This window comes from Chrysemys picta, chromosome 1, assembly GCF_011386835.1.
Source record: "Chrysemys picta bellii isolate R12L10 chromosome 1, ASM1138683v2, whole genome shotgun sequence".
Lineage (NCBI taxonomy): Eukaryota > Metazoa > Chordata > Testudines > Emydidae > Chrysemys > Chrysemys picta.
In genome coordinates this window covers 83,186,361-83,210,428 of record NC_088791.1, presented here as the reverse complement: position 1 = coordinate 83,210,428, position 24,068 = coordinate 83,186,361, and the positions used below count along the sequence as shown (strand labels likewise).

The 24,068-nt window shown below is 41.6% G+C and overlaps 1 protein-coding gene across 2 annotated transcripts in view; it reads left to right on the top strand.

The window, feature by feature from the left end:
- TMCC3 (transmembrane and coiled-coil domain family 3) overlaps positions 1 to 24,068 on the top strand; it is a 216,139-nt gene that overhangs the window by 125,178 nt on the left and 66,893 nt on the right. The window lies entirely within an intron of this gene.

The window sequence follows — 24,068 nt, the reverse complement described above, 5'->3', positions numbered from 1 at the left end:
AATGGGAGTCATCAAGATTCCAAACCATCATTAATGGCCCACACTTTACATAATTACAATAGGCCCTCAGAGTTATATTTTATATTTCTAGTTTTAGATACAAGAGTGGTACATTTATACAAATCGGATGATCACATTCAGTAGATTATAAGCATTGTAATGATACCTTACAAGAGACCTTTTGCATGAAGCATATCCCAGTTACGTTATATTCACTTTTTACCATTTTTTTCTAAAGCTATCCCAGTTACATTATATTCACTTATTATCATGTTTTTATAAAACCATATAGACTGCACAATGTCACACCTACCCAGAGGTGGCTGTGTGCATGTTCACTGAAAGAAATTTAGGAGCCCAGGGGACTTTAACCATGGAAATTTAGGTACCTACAGGGTTAGGCAGTAACTGAATGGGATTTTGAGGATCTGAGTGGCACCTAAATGTTGAACTTAGGTGCCTATGTCTCTTTGTGGATCTAGCCCTTAGCTATTAGTGGATTATCAGATGACCTCAATAATACTGTTGTGGATTGTAATCCCTGATATTGCATCACAGTTCAAATATCTATCATAGAGCAGGAGAAGTTTGACCGTTCCAATTAGAAGACTAAACTCTCCCCCCTTTTCTGTGGTAATTCCAGAGGAACCAGACGGGTTTAGCAGTGAAAGACAGTGAGGCAAGGTTTGGTGATCCCCACACAGGGGTCTGTGTACCTCGAATACCACAGAGCTCTGTATTATGAGGGCTCCCTTATATATGGAAAAGGACAGTGTGGGCAGTTAGGTTATTGGATGCATGAGTACATGGATCCACTGGATATTCTGCTTATGGTGGGTTGTGGGCCACACCAGCCAGAAGAGCTACTGTATCACTGCGTCTGTAGTAGCCACCTCAGTGGTTTTCATGCTACTGTATACTCTTTACAGTCACCCCAAACTAAGAACCTAGCTACTTGGGCTCTATGCTAGGATTTGGCCTTTAGTAAGATTTATTGTGTGGCTACTTCTTTATCATCCCTCAGGCAGTGGTGGCATAAAACTGAATGTAGTGTAGGATGGGACCCGTTTTTTCCATAAAGAACATTTCACTGTAGTCTAGTCTTCCTCCTCTTTGTTTGCTCTAACAATCAGATATTGTCTACTCAAGCTCCCAGACGGTTCATTGGGAACTTTCCTAGTGGCTTTTAATTTAATTTTAATTTAACTTTTCTTTTTTCTGGACTTTAAATTTTGACATTCACTGATTTTTCTCCAAATATAATATGACTCCATAAGTATTGGGATCAATACAATCCCAGGGATATATGGTGAATTTGTTGATTTCATTGAGGATTGTCAATAATTTATTTTTTTTCAGCCTTTTCATTTTGAATTCATTCTCGTATTTCTTAATTTACCCTTCCTGTTCGATCACCTGCACAGTTTACTAACTTTCAGTCTTTGCCTTCATTAGCATGCACAGACTCAGCTGTTTATTCACAGTGATGTGTGTGTTTGGGTGAAGACTTGCCTTAATTAGTACAAAATGATGCAGAAATATAAAATAGTGTTCCTTGACTTTTGGGATCCACATTTGAATTAATTCTTGGTGCTCTCCTCGGAAATGGAAAAGCTCAGGGGACCATTGTCAGTAGAGGGATGCAGGGTGAAATTACAATGAAGAGCATTTGGATTTTTTAGGCAATATGACATAGAAATCTCCTATGTCTCAAAAGAAGGAGGCCTGAGCATCTCTGAAAGCTAATAATTCCTCCAAAATCAACTGCATACCGCTCAGTAATCATCTCATTAAGTTAGTCATGTTCAGCATCTGCTTTCTTTCCCTGTCACGTTCCTCTAGGATCTGTTTTGAGGCTTCTTCTTTTAAGAATCTATATGCTTCCAAATGATCAGTCATAAGGAAACGTAATCTGCCCTTTCACTTGTATGCAGATGACACTCAATTGTTCTTCCTCCTATCCCTTATTGTGTTGTGATTTCTCATATGTCTGCCCTGGTTTGCCCTAACAGGTTTAAAATTTTTATTAAGATGATGTTTAAATAAAAAAGAAAAGGGTACAGAGTTTAAGCGTAGAAGTTTCTGGTTATCAGGGATTATCAAGCTTATCAAGGGGTGCAAAGTTCGGTTTAAGATCGGATGGCGTAAGAATACATAATCTGCAATATCCCCAATTGGGGGTAAAAGGTTAACAGGTCAAAGTACAGACATTAAGATATGAGGGTATGTTGTTCATATAATGGCTATGTTCAGGTAAGGATATAATGAGTGGATACGATGATGAGGATGGATTAACCCTCATTTGGTGAGATTTAACGTTCGGTGAGTTTATGGTTCCAGTTCATATGGTCCAAAGGATAAAGTCTCTTGGTCCCTTTCTCGTAGTCGATGCATGATATACCTCCAGCTCACGCCTTCTGGTTCTGTTGGTGGCCGGTGTTGTGTTCGGTGTAGATGTCCCTGGACCATTGGATGGTGTCTGAGACCATGAGGTGCCGCATGAGCCGTGCGTAGCGTCGACCGATCCTGCAGGTCCGCGGCACACGTTCATTGCAGGAGTCCCAGGTGCCCAGGGCTCTGACGATCAGGACGTTCTATTAAACTGAATCTAAACACAATAGGAGCTCTAGTTATTAGCTCCAAGTCGTGGCTGAGCGAATGCTTCCATCTGGATGATTCTGTTAGACAAAGTAGTACCGACTTGAGCCTTAAATATAAAATATCTGGATGTTGTTATGTCTTCACTTTTATTAATGGACATGCATCTTTGGTCTACTACTAGAACCTAATTTTGATTAGGTCTACAAATCCTCTTCAGGTTGAGACCATTGCTCAGCAAAGTAAGTTTAAAGAATTACTGACAAACACCTTTGTTTTTTTCAAGGCTAGATTGCTGCCGTTCCTTCTCTTTTAGAAATCTGTACTGGTATTACAACTAGCAGTTAATTTAAAAACCAGCAACTCGCCTATTTATTGGAGCATGGCAGGCTGTGCACATTGCCTGTGTTCTAAAAACTGTGCACTGGCTTCCTCTCAAATCTTGTGCTGATTTTAAAAGTCCTTGAACTTACATTATGGATCTGTATAGCTGCTGGCCCAGTTTATCTAGTCAATTGTTTGTCTCTTTAAGTTCCTGTTAATTGTGATCAGAACCAGATGGCTATTTGGTTTGCTTCAGTCAGTGGGAGGTAGGGCACTCAGTAATTTATGTGCCAAGTTTATGGAATTTTCTTGTTTATAGTTTGGTAGATCCCATTTGTGCCATCATTTTAAGGCAACTGGGATAAATATGTTCACGAAAACTTTTAATTCTCCCTGTATGGTGTTAGTTTAATCATGGTGATTTGGACAGCATCTTTCAATGTTGTTGTGAAGCATACTATATCAGATCCACCTCAAATTTAAATCCTGCTGATTTCAGAGACTAAAACCAGTGTTGAGTAATTGGTTCCAGCTCTGCTCTCCGTTAATTGCGTGTGTACAATCAATTGCCTTCAATCAGTTTAGTGGAACAGAATTTGGCACTTGAAATATATTAAATTTATCTCTTCTTGCACAGTCAACTTTACTATAGATACAGAAGAGTCAATGGTCAATGTTTAATGATTGTGCAAATTGTCATTGGCTATGAGGCCTGAATTGTTACTAGTTTGCTCAAAAGGGCAAAAATGCTAGAGGAGTTAGTGGGTGTTCAAACTTCATGTATTACCAAGACTTACTAAACAGAAACTTATCAATAGTAATTGAAGATGCTGGTGAAGATCCTTAGCTGGTGTCAGTTGGTGAAGCTCCACTGAAGTCAATGGGCCAAGGCCAGTTTTATACCACCAGAGAATCTGATCCAATGACTATAATTACTAAGAACCAATTCAAACTCTGTTTGTTTTAATTTAGATGGCATATATGGGCTAAAGGTGTTAACACAAACCATTCACTGTCCAACATTAAACAGTTTTAAAGGAGGTTTGGGGTTTGGTATGCAGAGACCTCAGCCTGCTTAGTATTACGGCAAACCCACTATTAAACATCCTTTCAACCTTTTATTAAAGATACAGAAAAGAAGGGACACCAGTTAAAGCATTTGAAATGTAAAGTATTAAGTAAGATTTTCATTTTAACAACACCCCTTGTTCCCTTTCCCTTTAGCTGGAGAGAGATTTTAGGGCATGGGTAGATTGGAGTCTCCAAGGCTTGGTTTGGGTGCGGCACTCCACCTGCATATCGCACTATGCCGAATCTATACTCCAAGTGGTTCTCTCTTATCTACTTGTAAAATGCCATACTGTAGTGATAATACATATGTATATGAAATATATAAAAATAAAGTGAATAGTGAACAAAGACTAAGACATCTTCCACAATATATTTTAATATATGTTTTGTTTTTAACATCTTGAAATTTTCTAACTGGGATCTTTTTAATTCCTGGGCTTGTAGGTACTCAGATATTATGGTGATGGATGTGATATAAAAAGCTATTGAAGACAGCATTTTCTCACTGATTTACTGACTGCTTGGTTGTTAATGAATACTGGGCTGCTGGCACTGTTTTGTTAAGGAATATTGAAAGATTAAGAGAAAAACATGTTCATACAAAGAACTACAGTTATAAACGGATACAGTGGACCAAACTCTGAAGTCTTTGGGGGGGACAGCCATTGGCTCAATAGGAGTCTTGTTAAAGTAAAAAAAGAGTGTAAGGATTTCAAGATTTGGGCTCTAGGTATGAAATAAAAAAAATATGTCCGTCAGTAAAATAACAACGTGCCCTACTGGGGGATAGAGGGCAAACTTTAGGCCTGCTAACTGAATATTTTTAAATCACTGGATAACTTTTGGTGAGCCAAACGACATTTTGTTCAATGCAGTGATCACAATTTATTTGTTTTTTATTCTGATCTTAAAGGAGGATGTATTTAAAGCTATTTAAATGTTTAGGGACAAAGTTTAATTTTGAAATGTTTATTCTGCTGCCTGGTCTATGTTCAGTGCATGGTAATGTGAGCATTCCCTGCTGGTTAGACTCAAATCATCTGCCTCTTTTCCACATCAATGAAACTGAGTGGCGTACAGTTGTGTCTTTGACTTGTATATCACCATTTTTTGTAAACCTTCATTATGATTTTGGGTAGTGGGCCAACAATGCCTGCATAATCAGAGGAATTTTCCAGCTCAGTAACAGAGAAGGAATTTTTATACAGATTTATTGAGACATCTCCAGAAGATGACACAGATTTAGAGAACAAAAGGACATGATTCTCCTGCTAGGTCACTTGTTCTGGAGTTATATGTAAAGATTTTTTTCTTAACTATTCCAATTCATTCTTACAGTCATGTTTTAGATTTTTACTGTGTGGCTATACATGGCTTTTGTCCCCAAACTAGAAAGCTGTTTCAACTGTTAGCTCAGATGCTTTATTTCTACAGACTCAGATTGGCAGTGTCCTTGATGCCTCAAGAATCCGTATTAGTTGTCTCTTCTCTACTTCTATAACGTCAACTCTGTCTGCATGAGGACAAGTGTTCTCCCAGACACGAACTCTGATATTGAGTTACTCATCAACAGAGCTCCCTTCAGAAGTTCCATACCTGTCCCTGAACATAATTCCGTCTCGACTCATAAATCTTCAGATATAAATAAGAAAATAGAATTTGAATATGCCAGACCTGTATTGAAGTTCTATTTTGAAGAGTGGCTCTGTTCTATGGTTGGTGGTTCCCGATGCCCATACTTGTACACTTTCTAATAAATAAAACTAAGAAGGCTTCAATGATGAATGAATTGTCATTCTTCTTCTTCTTCTCGTCGGCTCACTAACCCTTACAAGCATAGACATTATGAACCTTTGGGTAGGAAAGTATCCCCCACATAGGGCCATGATAACTGAAAACCATGAGGCCTGATATTTAAAAATATTGAACAGACCTAGTGGGAGAAAATTTGCACAAGACATTAAATTTTGGTTTTGATTTTTTTGACAAAAGAATTTTTTGGTTACTTTTAGTTTTCAAACTCCAAAAACTGTTGGGTATTTTGTCAAAAATGTTGAAGGAAATGAAAATTTTCATTTAGAAAAAAGGCTGATCTTTCAATTGTAGTGACGAATGTGCAGTTGAGGTCAATGGGAAATGCAGCTGCTCAGTAACTCTGAAAAATCAGGTTCTTGTATATCTGAGATAACAGAAACCAATGGAGCCACTTGAGAGCCAGAACTGGCACCACTACAGAATTTTCTGTTAAACAGGGTGGATAAAAATCAATGATTTTTTTTAAAAAATCAAAAAAATCCAATTTTTTTATTTAAATTGGATTTGTTTGATAAAATGCTTTTTGAGGAAAAAGCCTATCTAAAGATAGTTTTAATTAAGATACATTATAGCTCAAAGATATCTCATCATGGAATAGGGATTATAAATTCTAATTCTGTAGTATGATACAATATATTCATGTAATGTTTAAGAAAAGTTTTGTAAATGAGTTCCAATAGTTCATGGATTAGGGACCCAATCTTATGGGGTTCCACAGGCTTCTGCATAGATTATTTAGGTTAATCTTTCTATCTACCCAATGGGACTCAGTGCTCAGTCTAGAAGACACCATCAGAGATGCTTAGTTTTGCAGTTCTCAAACTGTGGATTTGTGCCTCCAGAGGTAACATGCTTGTTAACAGCAAAAATGTTTTAAATAAATAAATAATATATAGCGGTGAGAAATAACAGACCTCAACCCTACTGTCCCTCTGCAAATTTCTGTACACAAAGTCAATCCCTTACCTCTCTCTACAAGTGCAAAGTTTCAAAACGTTCAATGAATAGAAGATTGTTGGGGGTGGAATAGATCTGGACAAGGAGAAGAGGTCTGGAGATAAATGTGAGAAGCGAGGGACATATGCTTATTTTGTTAAAATATTATGTTTGCTGTTGAAGAAAAAAATCCAGAATACTTAACATTGTTGTTTTAGTTAAATAAAACAATTTAAATGTCTGTCTGGTGATGTTCTCCTCCTAATACAGCATGGCAAGAAAATCCTCCAAATATTAATGATTAACTTGTTGAATTGGAGATAGTTCACCTCCCAATGACTTCATAAATATCTGCTTCAATTACCTTTGGTAAATGAAATAACCAAACAATCATTCATTTTCTTATATAGCTGTAAAACTAATCTGAAAAGTTTTCAAAATAAATCACTGTTTAAAAATGTATAGTGTGTACCTTCTAAAAATGAAACCTACATCTCTCTCTGAGTTGTGAAGAATATGTATTAACAACCAACAAGAATGCACTTTTATGTAGAAAACCATGATTAAATCGAGTCTTCCTGACTAGTGATTTAAATCAAATCCAACCTGCTGTTAAATGTACACCCAAAAATAGTTTGTCTTTTGAACAGTTTGTATTTCTCTATTTATTATGAGTTCTACTGAGTTAAAACCTGAGAATGACATATTGTATTATTTTGGCAGAATTTGTAAATGCCCTGTAACAAAGAAGCCTGATTACTTAATAATTCTGTTTTTCTAGTCACTCCACTAATTACCAAACCTCAGAATATGATGTGTCCATAGGCTGTTATACATCTGGCTGTAGGATTTTCTACTAAACAAAATTCACGATGACAAATATACCAGTGCCTGTAGGTGCTAATCAGCCTATGTCTTCAAAACAGGAAAGCTGATGCATTCAGTTCCCTCCTTACAATGTTAATAAAAAAGAAGTCCAGAGGGGTGTGTGTGAGAGTGTATGTGTGTAATATATTAGTTCTTAACATATGATCTAAATGGAATAATTTGACTGGCAGGTCTATAATTAGATTTACCAACTTTGTATTCATTTACAGGCATGTACATGCAGGATTCTTGTTGAGAATGACATTCTTGTCTACAGGTCTTGAAAAATTTCCCAAAGACCTATTAAATTTGCATGCCTGAGGGGGTTACAAAAAAATGAGATGGGGAGCTGCCCTAGCAACATCAGCAACAATGCCCTAGTGAGAAGCTCAGGTGACCACGATGATATTTGTAATAATATAATACAGTACTTAGCTCTTCTATAGTGCTTTTCACCAGCAGTTCTAAAAGTGCTTTACAAAGGAGATCAGACCAGCCCCAATCCAGCAACCAAAGCGGTTGAAGGCAGCGAGGCGTATCTGTCCTCCAGAGCTCCATCTTTGGCCTTAGATAAATTTGAAGCCCCACACATTCTGGCCTCAGAAGGGAGAAGGAGCTTTCTGTCTTGTCTCACTCGAGAGCCTCCTGACTGCTGCTAGATGTCTCCTATTCTATCACTCGCCTGGAGCCTTCAGGCTTCTGTAAAAAGGGGTGGTTCTCCACTACTCTGTCTCTCGTAGGCCTGGTCTACCCTTAAAAGTTTTGCTGGCATAGTGCTGTTGGTTAGGAATGTGAAAAAAATCATACCCCCTAGCTGACATAGCTATACACTGGCATAAAAGTGCTTGTGCCAGTATAGATTATTTTGGTAACTGGCATAAAATATACTGGCAAAAAAACCCTTTTACTGGTATAAGATGCGTCTCCAGTAGTCCACTTTCTAATGTAGACAAGGCCTCAGGTTCCTGGTGTGAAATCCTGACCCCAGGGGGAAATTATGACTTCAATGGAGCCAGTATTTTATCCCAGGTTGTTGCAAGTGGCTGCTGAAGATACTGCAAGTTGCTCACAAAATACAAGGGGGGCGGGGGGAGGGGGTAAAAAGAGGGAGGAGGAAGAGATCTTTACTATATTAGATCTCCTAAAATTCAGTGGTTGTGCAAGAACTAAGGGGGGGGGGGGGAGAGAGAGAGAAAAGCAGCCCTGAGTTTTTACGGCTTAGTAACTTTTGTTAGCTGTGCAAATGATGAACTAACTACTTACCACTGGACTGAAAGGCACTTTTTCCCCTAGCTCCCATGTTTTCCTCGATTAGGGTGACCAGATGTCCCTATTTTATAGGGACAGTCCCAATATTTGGGGCATTTTCTTCTATAGGCGCCTATTACCCCCCCACCCTGTCCTGATTTTTCACACTGGCTCTCTGGTCACCCTATCCTCGATGGAACCACCACCAGCACTGTCTGAAACATTTGTATTAATTTCTCTCCTAAAGATCTCCTGTTTGGCACAAAGGTTCGTTTACATACTTCTATGTTTTTCTTTTCCTGCTAAATTTAGTTCAAAAGGCAGCTTTAGATCTCACCAGCAGCGCTGAAATAGAAGGTTAGTTGGGAAATACAGCTTTTATAAGCAAGTTCAGGAAACATGATGCTTTATACTTGAGACAGAACAAAAGGACAGATCCAGCTCCTGGACCCACGCATGGAGGGTGTCTCCCATGAGCAGATCTTCCCCTTCTCAGGAAGAGGAACATAGCTACCTGCATGCCGCCATCATTCACCACCTCCTCCCCCATGCCAAGACTCTGCTAATACCTCTGCATGCAGTCTAGATCAGGGCTGGAGACTGCATGTGAAGAGTGGGTAGGACAGGACCCTGGTCTCCTGTTGATTCCCTGGGATCTACAAGGTTTGGGGGCTAGTCCAGCAGACTTTTCTGTGAAAGGGCATGCCCTACCCGCCATGGAATGATTGTCTGAGAGGGAATCATGGATATTTCCTTCCCCAGAGCCTATTCTCTCAATGTTTTTCATTGGAGGGGATAATTTGGGTTGATGTTCTTAACAACAGCTAGAATTCACTGGTAAATTGCAGTAAGCTGAGGATGTGAAATGTATTGAGACTGTTAACGCCACTTCATCAAGAAGGACATAATTTTATACTGTTAGATTCCTAAGTCTTGCATATCAAAAAAGAACTCTTGGAATTTCATATGCATCTTCAACGGGGCAAAGAGCCACCCAAAACAGCACTGGATTAAATTTTAAATATAATAAATAATTCATATTCTCATGATTATTAGTATTGTGTTTAAATGTCATTTCCTCTAGCTGAGATTTCTTTTGGTTTCTGTCTAAAACCTTTATTAATTCCTAGGCCATCTAAATATAGGTTCCTGTGCCAGGGTGGAATGAGGCAATATCTTATCACTTAGTTTGTGGTGAACCAGACACATTTTTAAACCTCTCTAAATCTAAGTCTATGTGACTCTGTCAGTCAGAAATATGGCCCTGCTTCAACAAAGCACTCACACATGTTTCATTTTAAACACCGGAGTAATCTCATAAGAGTACTCATGTGCATTAAGCTATGCATGTTTATAGGTATTGTGGGATTGGACCCTTAATAAGTTAATTTGTAGTGGAAATATACAGAAACATAGAGTGAGACCCTGGCCTTATTAAAGTCATTGGCAAAACTTCCATTGACATCAGTGGGGCCAGGATTTCACCCACAGAAACTTCCTTTTACATGAAAGTAAAATAAACTTAATTCCAATAAACAGCCTTGTAAAGGCCCAAAGAAAACAATGCAAAGCATCGTATTAAATAAAAAAATACGATAGGATTACACTGTCGTGGCTCAGATCCCTGGTGATTGTAAATTGTAGAGTTCGGATGAGTAATATAGAATAATATTGTGTATTTTTAAAAGACATTTGTTTGGGGACGGGATGGAGGAAATGACTTCTGTTTTCAAATTAACATTATATTTGCATTGGACTTTTAATTATGCTTTCTACCTGAAATGCACATTTGGAATTATTAGAGTATTACAGAAAACAGGCAAGACTGGGCTTCTGTATAGTTTTCCATTTTGTCAATGAGGCAAGAACAAATTGTCCCAAGGGGAATCAATAATTGCCTTGGGAGCCAAGGACCAGATTTGCACCTCATTTGCAGAGACACAAATCTGGAGTAACTCTTCTAATTTCAGTGCAGCTACTCCCTATTTACACAGGTGTGACCAAAGCAGAATTTAACCAAAATTTTTTTTAGTTAAATTATCTATAAAGAAAACTGTATCCTGGATCTCTGCGATACGATACTGCATTAAGAAGAATGGCTGTCCTTCATTTGAGACACAAATTTACTTACCCCCACACAGACTGCTGCTGCTGTTTTTTACTGTTGTAGTTTACTAGCTTTAAAAAGTCATGAAAAGCAGGTTATTGGGAACTTTATGCAGAATAAACATAATGGATTTGCATGTTGGCCTCTCCCCTATTAATAGCTATCGTTTCAGGTCCTAGTCACACAATTCAGAGCCCCATGTCACATGTTTGGGCCTTGGCTGGTTAAGATCTGCAACTGATGAGGGGCGGATAGAAATGTCCTGTTTTTATTATGCTGATTTTAAATGGGCTATTAGACACATTTATTTAATGGCTCATTAAACAGCTTATTAGCCTGCTAGCTTACATACTTAACATTGCACTGTGTTCATGTCATTTTAAAGGAGAGCTTTCATACCAGAGTGAACTAAACTTGGAAGAGAAAACTATACAGTTTGTCATTGTTATGTTATACAAAGCACACGGGATCTTTATAGAGAAGGCAAAAACACTGCATTTATTGAAAATTCAACAGTTAGCATATGCTTTTTAGACACACACACTCTCTCTCTCTCTCTCTCTCTCTCTCCTGCCAGTTGATGTTTAAAGTTACCAGTCTGTTGTAGCTCAAGGCAATCTAATGGCCAGTTAGATTGAGCACGACTGAGGAGCTCGGCTCTTGTCGGTCGTGATCTGATGCTCCGAGGCTTTGCAGGACTGAACCCAGAGTTCCATGGCAAAACACCCCAGCTTTATAGTTGTAAATTCCCATTTGAGTCCATACATTTTGCAATGTCATCCTGTAATCATTAGTCCTTAAGTGGTGTTAATCTTGGGGTTTTCTGCTGTTATCATTTGATGGTTATTATTGGGCTTCCCATCGTTATCTCCTATTTGTTGTCTCCCCTTTGGGGGTGCCTGCCTCACCTCTAAGGTTGTCAATGCTGCTAACATGTTTAGCATCAGATACAATGGATGTTTTCTGATTTTCTCCTGGTTTTCCAAGTCTCTCACTTTTTCTTGACCATCTGGACATTGGTTATGGCTTTCACACCTTATCTTTTCCTGATGCATGCATTCCTCATTCACACAAACAATCTCTTAAAGAAACCTTCAAAGGTATATAGACAGCAGTATTGTGTTTTCAACAGAATACATTGTAAATCAAGCCTTGCTAAATCTTATAACTAAAACAATTCACGTTGGGGCTTCAGGCCCTCAACGTTCCTCTAATCTCCTTAACATAGACACAATACAAGATCCTGTCTCTTACTTACTAAAACCTTAAAACAAATAAATGTATATTTCATTAGAGTGCCTAATTTGTAATTCATATAGGAAACCATAGTAGACATTATAACTTATCCTAAAACAAAAGGGCGACCATAATCAGTCATAAGGATTGTTCTGGTCTGTCATTCCTTTCAGCTATTCAAAAAGGGTGGCTGACAGGATAAAATCAAATCATACATTAATTTTCATAGTACAATTATAAAATCCTGCTCCTACATCATCAGTGTTCCCTTTATTAGTATTAAAGGAACTTGGGTCTTATTCTCCTGTCACTTACTCAAGTGTAAATCAGGAGTAACTCCATTGAAGCCAGTGGAGTTGCATCCGTTGTGCACGACTTAGTGAGAGAAGATTCAGGCACTTACGTTGCCAGTAATTTCCCTATCCCCTCACAATCCAGTGTCATTTTTTGGCTGACTTGCAAAGAAGTCCTAATACTGTGTTTCACATCATTGTCTATTGCTATGGAAATAATTGATGTCAGACATTTAGTACTATATTATTTATGCAGTACCATGGTACTTTACAGACAAATGAATTTGACATTCCCTGCCTAGAAGAATTTACAGTCTAAGCCCCAATCTTGTGAACATTTTTGTGTAAAGTTAAGAACGTGCCTAAGGGGAAGTCTACAATATAAAATTAAGTCGATTTGAGTTAGGTCAACCTAGAACCACCACAGTAATTAAATTGGCTCTTTGCGTCCCACCATCTGTCGGTGGTGCACATCCTCACCCGGAGCACTTACACTGACTCATGGGGAGGCAGGGCTCCAGCTGTCAGCCCCCCACAGGGCGGCAGGGCTCGGGCTGTCAAAGGCAGCAACAGGCAATGTCAGCTACACAGTGTCTACATGGACACTGCGTCGACCTAATTACATGGACTAAAGAGCTATGCCTCACATGGAGATAGAGTTATTAGGTCAGCATAGTGGGTGAGTTAAATTGGCAGGAGGAACATTGTGGTGTAGATGCCTTACGTCGACCTAACACTGTAGTGTAGACCAGGCCTAAGTGTTTGCAGGACCATGGCCTAAATTCCAAGCATTCTAAGTTAGTGTGGCTCTAATGCTACAGTCTTTTAGTGGTAGGGTGTGCACAGGGATGTGCTGTTGTTCAGGCGTAATGCTTTTGGGAGCTCAGACAAGAGTTTCCCCCAGCTTCATCATTTGAAAGGTGTCGTGTGCATTTCTCCAAACCTTGGGCAAGCTCAGATACCTATTGGGGAGGAAGGTCTGAATCCCACTGGGGAACCTAGCATCATTGCTTCCCAGGAGCAGTTCTTGTGCCCAGGGGCTACACTAAGGTTTTTGTTTGTTGGTCGTTTTTTGTTTGGGCTAAAATGTCCCATTGCTACTACCACTGGTTCAGCTCTGCCAATGGTAGCAGCAGTGGGAGTGCTAGTGTAGACAGGATTCCAGGCATGTTAAGCACAGTGTCATTTAACCCTGTTCAGAACAAGTCTACATTTCAGTGTTTATAATGGTAGTGGGTGTTGGCACCTGGTCTGCACTAGCACCACTCTGACTATTGCTACCACTGTGGGTAGCAACAGTGGGGAGTTATTTAGCAAAAATATCCCATAGGAAACAAGGCCAGGGAGCATAAGAACTGAAATTGTGACAAGGCCTACACTGGGGCACAAGGGGTGGAGGGCAGGAAGGGGGATGGCTTCTTTCACGGTCTTCTGTATCTTCATGCTCCTTCCACACACCTGAACAGGAGTTAGGCACAGTCCAATTGTATGAGTTTACTACTCGGTCAGATAGACAATGGGCACTAAGAGCTCAAACACTCATGTACACAAAAATAGCTTTGATAAGTGGAAAACACAGCAAGAGATTCTTAATCCAAAAACAGCCTGAAAGGAAATAGATGTAAGGTTTTAGTCTGAAATATCTGAATTTTCATCAGCATCACCATTCCAAAGCAACGAAGTGATTAGTAAACTTCACCCTGGTTTCATGGCAGCTGGACTGTGCACTGGTAATGAGAATATCTCATTTCCAGTGGGTGTAAAAGGCTCACACTTTGGGCAGATACAAACTGGGAATGCTGCTTAGACAACATGCTCATGGATAACTGGATGTATGGCTTATTTATTATATCAATCTGTAACCCAGTAGCCCCTCCACCCCTTTCTGTCCTTTGACTACACAAGGATGTTAATGGGCCACTTCAACTTGAATGGTCCCTTAGGCTATGTGCTAACTACTTATGCTAAATGATCTGTTGCAAGGGTGTGGGAGCCTTCCCAAAAGTTGGGAGGCCAGGGGCCCCCACCACCCGGTCCCTGGCCAAGCTAAAGCAGGGCCAGAGAGCCCACCCCCCCATACTTGGGTGGGGGCTGAAAGCAGCCCCTTGCCCGTGTGTCTGCCCTCGGGGTCCCTCACCCAGGGCAGGTGGAGGGACCCAGTTTCCCCATAGCTGCCCATGTGGCTCTTACCCTGACTTGGCTCTGGAGTCACAGCCTGGCCATGATAAGAGCTGCATGGGCAGCTGTAGGGAGCCATGGCAGACCCTCGACCTGTCCGCGGTGCGGGGGGCCCGAGGAGAGCAGCCCTCAGCCCATGTCTCTGCCCCCTGGGCCTCCCGCCCAGGGCAGGTGGAGGGTCCACAGCTCCCTGCACAGCTTTTACCATAGCTGGGCTGTGGCTCCGAGCCTCACCCCTCCGGCTGGAGCCAGGTTGGGGAGAGCCAAGCGGGCAGCTGTGGGGAGCCGTTGTGGACCCTTCACATCCACCTGCCCTGCACCGGGTGGGGAGCCCAGGAGGCGGGGACATAGGCCAGGGGCTGCTTTCAGCCCGTGCCCAGGCTCCCCCGCCGGGCTTCATGCTGGCCTGGGGGGAAATGGAGGGGAAAGGGTGAGGTCCGCCCCGGCAAAAGGCCAGGTCCGTCCACTGTGCAAAAGTGGGAGGGCCACGTCTCCCTGCTCCTGCCACCCCCGTTCTGGTGCCACTGATCTGTTCTATTTTGTATTTAGCTGTGACACTCTGAGTACCTTTTCCAAACCTAAGAGCTCTGTGTAGCTCAAAAGTTTCTCTCTCACCAACAGAAGCTGGTCCAATAATATATATTACCTCACCCACCTTGTCTCTATGAGTCCTATGTCATTATGCTGAGTCCCATTACCTGTCTGACTAGAAGTGGCACTGATAGACTCCTTCACATAAACTTTTTGCTGGAGATGGTTGCTTCAGCTGATGACCTTTTGGGAAAAGGCTTTTGAGTGCATGTTAAAACTCATATGAATAGTCAGTACTCTGTGTAGGGAACAAAAGTTCCCATTGTGGGAAGAGAGGAGACCTCTGCCTTTTCAATGATTCTGTCTCTGCCAATACTGGATATTGTGTGTGATATTTCTTCTGCCAACAATAAAGTACTGCATATAATAGCACTTTTCATCCATTGATCTTAAAGGTCTTCACAAAGTAGGTGCCATTGTCCCCATTTTACAGATGGGGTAATGAAAACACAGAGAGATAAAGTGATTTGCCCAAAGTCAAACAGCTGAAGAGGTAGGAACAGAACCAGTCTGATTCCCAGTCCATCCCCATCCACTGGATCACCCTGCCTCCCATTTCTATAAAGAGAATCTTCTGCTGCCCCTCCAGCTACTTTGTGCTCCAGAGGCAATACAAAGCAGCCAGAGTCAGGGCTGAAAATCTGCCCTTCTCTGTGTAGAAATACCTATGTGCCTTAATATCCTTTTAGTTTCTCCAAACATCCTGCATGGCATATGTAAATCCTACTCCCATTCCCAATTCACTTATTTTTAAAAGGTCACTTCTTGAATAGACGAGAAAAGCAGTGGAAGTGTCGGGAGTTATGAATTGTGGATAATGTCAGTACAGTATTGACAAGGGAGAAAACTGGAAAAGGATGGAATTGGAGTGTATCTTTGAGAACAGTAAGTCAGTCAGTGAATGCTTATGAGAAATTTGAACTTTAAAAAAGACATGATGGATGGCTAGGATGATTTCACATTGTTTTCTCATAAACTTAACCATACAACTGAATTTTATAAAGTAGCTGGTGAAAACTACAGGAAGTTAAGAGAATTTATCTACTAGTCACCAGTACTATATATGCCACTTATAATCTAACTTCATATTCTTTAAGTGATGTTGCCAATATCAGGACAAAAATGGACACACAGATTTACACTGATGTGAATATACAAACTGAGAAATGAAGTGTGGTTTTTGAGATTAATGCAGAGAGAACATTTCATGGGGCTGTGAGAAATTCTGTGTTCATTTAACTGCTATGTTAAAGAGCTGTATCTCTGCTTTAGGGGTGGGGAAGGGACATTGCACAAAGCAGGGGGTGGGGTGGTTGGAATGGGTTTTTTTGGTCTGTACTCAGCCAATAAAAATTAAGTATATTCAGTGAATATACTGTAGGATAATGGAGTCCAGGTGTTTATGCTATAGCCCACGGAGAATGTAGTAGTACATTAGTGAGAGTAGGTGAGGGAGAAGGAAGGAAGAGCAGCATTCTAGATTGGCTAGAACAGGGGTGGGCAAACTATGGGCCGCATCCAGCTTGCCAGCTGTTTTAATCCGGCCCTTGAGCTCCCACTGGGGAGCAAGGTCTGGGGCTTGCCCTGCTCCAGCGCTTCAGCTGGAGAGCAGGGTCAGGGGCCGCTCCGCACAGCTCCTGGAAGCAGCAGCATGTCCCTCCTCTAGCTCCTACGCGTAGGGTTAACCTAGGAGGCTCCGCTCCACACACTGCCCCCACCCCAAGTGCCGCCCACGCAGCTCCCATTGGCCAGGAACTGCAGCCAATGGGAGCTACAGGGATGGTAACTGTGGATGGAGCAGCACGCAGCAGAGCCACTTGGGCTGCACCTTCGTGTAGGAGCTGCAGGGACATACTGCTGCTTCTGGGAGCTGCTTGAGGTAAGCACCACCCCGAGCCTGCACCCCTGAGCCACCCCCTCGCGCCCCAACCCCCTGTCCCAGCCCTGATCCCCCTCCCGCCCTCCAAACCCCTCATCCCCAGCCCCACCCAGAGCCCTTTCCCCCTCCCCCGCACAATCCCCCCCGCTACCCCAGCCCGGAGCGCTCCCTTGCACTCTGAACTCCTCACTTCTGGCCCCATCCCAGAGCCCGCACCCCCTCCTGCAACCCAACCCCAATTTCATGAACATTCATTGCCCGCCATACAATTTCTATACCCAGATGTGGCCCTCAGGCCAAAAGGTTTGCCCACCCCTGGGCTAGAACCTTAAATGGTACCTCTAGACTTGCTTGCATTATGAAAATATAGTCTGGAACTTGCCTCCTCCTTCCATCTTCTTTCAAATGGAGGCGATGCAAAGAACTACTTACTAGATCTGATTCGTAATCATGCCTTTAATGCAATTTCTAGGTCCTGTGGAGCTAAACACATTATTCCATCTCCTCATAATCCTCTTTACCAGAAACACTGCTTACTTTGTGCACGCATCATTCAACCAACGAACACTGCCTGCAGCATGCACGTGTTATTTATTACTTGTGTGGTGCTGCCCTGTCTCCCTCTTTTGTGGAGGGAATTGTAGGTTCCATCATTTTGTGGCGTCTTAAAACTTTTGCATGAACTAGGAATTAAACAAGTTCTATTTGTTAAATAGTCTGGCACTTGAAGCTTTCTGCATGTCCCTTCTCCAACTACTTATCTCCCAAACATTTTGCTCAGCTGAATTTGGGAAGAGTAAAAGGTCCTGCACGCTTCTGAAGAAATGAAGGGGACTAGGGAATGTGGAAGCTCCTTCCTTGGATCTGTAAATTGCATAGTCTGCTTCAGAAATGCATGGTTGGCACTGGCTTTGGTATGAAAATCTGGGAACTAATGCTTCTTCAATTCTTTATTGCCCCATTATTAATTATTATTGTATTACCATAGCACTTAGGAGCACCAGTCATGGAGCAGGACCGCATTGTGCTAGGAACTGTGCAAACACAGAACAAAAAGACAGTCCCTGACCCAAAGAGCTTTGTCTCCATACCCTAACCCCCCAAACATGTTTTGGATAATGAACCTTATTTCTGTGTTTATGTTGAGGACCTGAAGAAAGCCAACGCTGATTTTAAAGCATCTGCACAACAGCCTTCCAATTTCAACTACTGCCTTTGTTTTACAGCTACATAAAAGCTGTTGGGTGGAATGGCAGATAAGCACTTATGTACAGGTATACTGTATGATTTTGCCTACATGAATAAATCTATAGAGCAAATTGTGCTCTCTTTACATTCGAAGACCCATTGACTACTGGATTTGGCTCGATATTTGGAGATAACTGAAAAAAAAAAAAGAGTTGTTAGAGTAACAGAAGTAAAACTTACCAAAGGAGTGAGTTCTAGTTCTCTTTTCTTTTTATTTGAGACTCTGAATATTTTCTAATATTTTACTACATGAAAACTAACTAGGCTCTTGTGTCACATAATTAACCCTCAACAGCAAATCTTGTTTCATACACAATGCTACTGAATTTAAGGTTTAACAAACAAAATGTAAAATGGGCAATAAATCACTCAAGGGTGTGTGAGTGTAATGAGATGTATATGTATGCAGGCCTCAGGGGTGCTGTTCCCTGAAGCTTGAGAACAAAGGTGGTGTGATGCCAGCGCCAAGAAGTGCATTCATATGCATTTCATGAGAACTGAATGTGAAATCCTGCTCTTGTTACTGCAGTGTGAATCTGAAACAACTCCAGATTTATACTAGTGTAACTTGGAGCAGAATTTGATCCCTGAACTGTTTCATTATTGCACTTAGGGGAGAAAAAATTGTAAATGCCTCCTGCAACATAAATGAGTAACTCTACAAAATGCTTTTATTTCTACATTTCTCCTGTTGTTAAGTTATTAGCTTAAATTTATTCATAGGGTATTCAGAACACTTCTGGACTAGGTATGCTATACTGAGATGTCACTGGAAAGTATATTTTCCTTAGATTTGCATAATGATTGCAGATTTAATCCTGACTTCCATTTTCTATTATATGTAAAGATTTATATCCATACTGGTAATGTACAGTGCTGATAAAAAAAATATCAGTGCAAGTTGGGTGCCTAACTCCCTTAGGCTCCTTTGAAAATCTGTGCCCTGTTCATTTTGTAGATTTGCTAGACCCTATAAAGCAGGTGTTATGTTACAAGGAATGGCTCCTGAGAGCTCCACAGCGGTGGCACTGAAACGTTCAACAGAACTCAGTGTTGCTAATGTCAAGGGATCAAAAATCATGAGTCAGGCCCTCAAAATCATGAGATCTTAAAAAATAATAAATCTCAGATTCTTTTTATTTGTCTTTGCCATTTTTTGTCCGTAACCATGAGGACTTGAAACTTAACTACTTTTTTTATTTTATTTTAGTGACTGCTGAGATTGTCACATAATCACTGGCCTTGAGGAGCTGGAGCTTTCAGAAAAACTCCAAATATAGTGAGAGTTGACAACTCTGGGAATGTGGTGTTCTTACCTTAGCCCATCTGTGACCACAGGAGAAATTACCACACAGTACTCTTTTTGAAGGGAGACACAGAGGACAAAATAGTAGCTGAGCAAGAGTTAGGATATGTCTACATTACGGAGACTACACCAGCCTATGGCGCCGGAGCTATACAGGCATAACCCCATAGTGCAGAAGCAGCCTACACTGATAGAAAGGGTTTTTCTGAATCTGTGGGAACACCACCTCCCCAAGTAAGAACAGCTATGGGCTGTTCTACACTAGAAAGTTACGTAGACCTAGCGACATCATTCAGGGGTGAAAAATCCACACCACTGAGCAATGTAATTAAGCCTAACTCCTGGTGTAGACACTGCTAGGTTGGTGGAAGAATTCGCCCATCTACCTAGATACCACCTCTCGGGGAGGTGGATTAACTACATTGATAGGGTGTTGCTGTAGTGAGTGTCCACACTGAAGTGCTACAGCAGCACACCTTTTTTAGAATGTAAGACTGGCCATACTGGGTCAGACCAATAGTTCATCTAGCCCCTCATCCTGTCTTTGCTTCTCTCCACTATGAAAACTGACTGTTAATTCTGCCCTTTGTTTCCTATCTATTAAGCAGTTACTGATCCATGAGAGGACTTTCCCTCTTATCCCTTGACTGTCTACTTTGCTTAAGAGCCTTTGGTGAGGGACCTCGTCAAATGCTTTCTGAAAGTCCAAGTAAACTGTATCCATTGGATCAGCCTTGTCCACATGTTTGTTGACCCCCTCAAAGAACTGTAATAGATTGGTGAGGATGATTTCCCTTTATAAAAGCTGTGTTGACTCTTCCCCAACAGATTGCCTTCATCTATGTGTCTGATAATTCTGTTCCTTATTATAGTTTCAACCAATTTACCTGGTACTGAAGTTAGGCTTACTGGTTTGTAATTGCCACGATCGCCTCTGGAGCCTTTTAAAAAAATCTGCATCACACTAGCTATCCTCCAATCATCTGGTACAGAAGCTAATTTAAGTGATAAGCATCAGGAATTCTCATGACAAATTTTTTGGTGGCCTCAGAATATAGCCACCAACTCTTGCTGGTGGCCACTCTGATACTTTTCCCTAAAATACTTAACTTTAGGAAAAACAAATATGCACATATACACATCCAAAAATTGTAATTTATTTATTGCTAGCTAGTACACCTCTACCCCGATATAACGTGACCCGATATAACACAAATTTGGATATAACGCGGTAAAGCAGCGCTCCGGGGGGCGGGGTTGCGCGCTCTGGCGGATCAAAGCAAGTTCAATATAACGCGGTTTCACCTATAACACGGTAAGATTTTTTGGCTCCCGAGGCCAGCGTTATATCGGGGTAGAGGTATATGTTTAAAAATGGATATCACTTTTCACAGCAGACTTGCTAGCTAGTAAGTCTGTTGTGAAGTTTGTGCTATTAGCCCTGACACAAATTAAGCACTGGATGGCAGCAGGGGGAGGCAGCGGGGCCCTGGGGCAATGAGGGGATGGATGGGAGGGTTGGGGGAGGCAGTGGGGGCCAGGGGTGGGTAGTCCCACTGCCCCAGGGTTGGAGCCCAAAGCCCCATCATCCCCAGGAACTCACTGGCCACCTGTTCCTCCAGCGTTGTGCCCCATGTGTCTCCAGAGGTGGTGCAAGGCGCCGAGCCCTGCTGGCGGCCCAAGCAACCAACCCCAAGGTATTGCATCCAGGAGCAACTGGGGAGGGGTGGGCGCCACTGATTCTCTTCCCCCCTTCCCTCCTCCCGAGGCCACAAGAAAAGCTACTGGTGACCACCTGCAGCCATGGTGGCCGCATTTGAGAAACGCTGTTACATACCCCAATTAGTAGTTCTGCTATTTCATATTTGAGTTCCTTCAGAACTCTTCGGTGAATCCCATCTGGCCCTGGGGACTTATTACTGTTTAATTTATCAATTTGTTTCAGAACATCCTCTAGGGACACCTCAATCTGGGACAGTTCCACAGATTTATACTTAAAAGGAATTGCTCAGGTGTGGGAATCCCCCTCACATCCTCTGCAGTAAAGACTGATGCAAAGAATTCATTTAGCTTCTCCACAATGGCCTTGTCTTCCTTAAAGGATGATCTTATAATTAAGGCACTGGACTCTATGGCAGGAGAACTGAGTTCTATTTCTGGATTTGATGTGCACTTTCTGTGTGGCCTTGAGCTAGTCGTCTGCAATACTTTAGTTTCCCTCATCTGTAAAATGGGCATTAACATATTTCTTGTTCGCACTGAGGTTTTGTGAAGGGTAAATGCACTAATTGTTTGTGGGACAATCAAATACTAAAGTTGATGAGGATCACCGAACCCCCCCTAAGTAATTACATCAATAAACAAATGTTATTCTTCTGATTTATCTTACTCTGCTTTCAAAGCCACATACTCTAACAAGACACCATTACAGGGTGTTATGAGGAAGAGTTCTGCATCAATAACCAATTTCACACATGCTTCCATAGTGCTTACAAATTGATGCAAGTACAGAAGAACTCTCCCATTTGTCATTATGGAGTTGCATCTTTATTATTTATACCTACAAACACAGGGTTTAGACAGGAGATCAAATAGTCTTTAACGAAATTGTTCAAAGTACTGAAGACCACTGATAACAATCAGATTTTTTCTCACCCATTTGCTTAATTCTGTTTCTTGCTAGCTATTAAATAATATTTTTGTTAATACAAAAGGTGAAAAAGTCAACACCCTTTAATAGCACTAGGGAGAGACTTTCAGCTGGGAATGTAAGAGGACTTAGCCCACAGAAATGTTGGGGCTATTTGATTCCCTTGATCCTAACAGTTCTCTTTCCTGTATTTGTATGTATAAAGTGAGCAAATCTGGCCTGAAATTTGTTGCAAGATGAAACACAGAACCCCATTGTACCCTTTTTACAGTCACTTCTCAGCATATAACTGCTCTTTTAAGAGGTTTCTGGAGCTCTTATTTAAACAGATAACATTCTGCTACGTTGTGGGGCTGAAATGTGTGGAAATAATAGCAACACTAGTGATAATAGTGTGATTTATAGACGAGATAGAAAATAAACATCCTAATCTTTCTTTTTTGTGGGGGAAACTATGTTGGGTAAAAATAATTCACGACCTTTTAAATGGAGACAGTCTTGGTCATACCTGCTCTCAATCCACACACACTGAATTTCCCACTGAAATTATCTCCTGGAAATATGAGCAGAGTCACATCACTGGCAGAATAAGAACTCTGATTTATGGAAAGTGAATGCCATATGGCACAGTTCCTTCTCATTTCATATTTTGTAGCTCCAAGAATCTTATGACCATAACATCAGCTGACCCATAACATCAGCAAACTCATCACATTAGCTATCCGCCAGTCATCTGGTACTGAGACTGAGTTAAGTGAGAGGTTATATACCACAGTTAGTAGTTCTGCAATTACATATTTGACTTCCTTCAGAAATCTTGGATGAATATTATGTGGTCCTTGTGACTTGTTACTGTTTGATCAATTTCTTCCCAAACCTCCTCTATTGACACCTTAATCTGGGACAGTTCCTCAAATCTGTCACTTAAAAAGAATGGTGCAGGTGTGGGGCTCTTCCTCACATTCTCTGCAGTGAAGACCCATGCAAAGCATTCATTTAGCTTCTCCGCCTTGACTTCTTCAAGTACCCCTTTAGCACCTTGGTCATCCAGTGTCCCTACTGAATGTTTGGCAAGCTTTCTGCTTCTGATGTAATTAAAAAATGTGCTGTTCTTGATTCTTTTGCTAGTTGCTCTTCAAATTCTTTTTCAGCCTGCCTAATTATACTGCAGTGCAGCAGCTGTAGCCTTTCTAGTGTGGACATACCCTATATTGATGGAAGCATTGGACATTAGTGGACACTTACGCCTGGAAATTAGGTTGGTAGAACTACCTCGCTCATGGGTGTAAAAAATCCACACCCATGAGTGACACAGTTAAACTGATCTAACCTGGGCTGTAGACAGTGCTAGGTCAACAGAAGAGTTCTCCTGTTGACCTAGCTATGGCCTCTTGGGGAGGTGGAATACCTGTGCTGGTGGGAGAATGCTTGCCTTTGGTCTAGGTCAGCTTAGGCGGTGATTGGGGGTGGGTAGGCAAAGCATTGGCCCCTCCCCTGGGTCTGCAAGTAGGGGTTGGGCCCTGCCCCCCTCTGGTGCCACAAACGCCGGAGGAGCAGACAGCCGGTGTGAGTGCCCCATCTTCTTGTGGGTAGTAGGGCTCAGGCTTCCGGCTTCAGCCTTGGGGTGGCAGGCTCTGGCCACTGGGCTTCAGGCTTACCACCTCCCTTCATCGCCTCTGGCCCCCGCTGCCTCCCCAGGCCCCTCACCCATCCTCCCTACC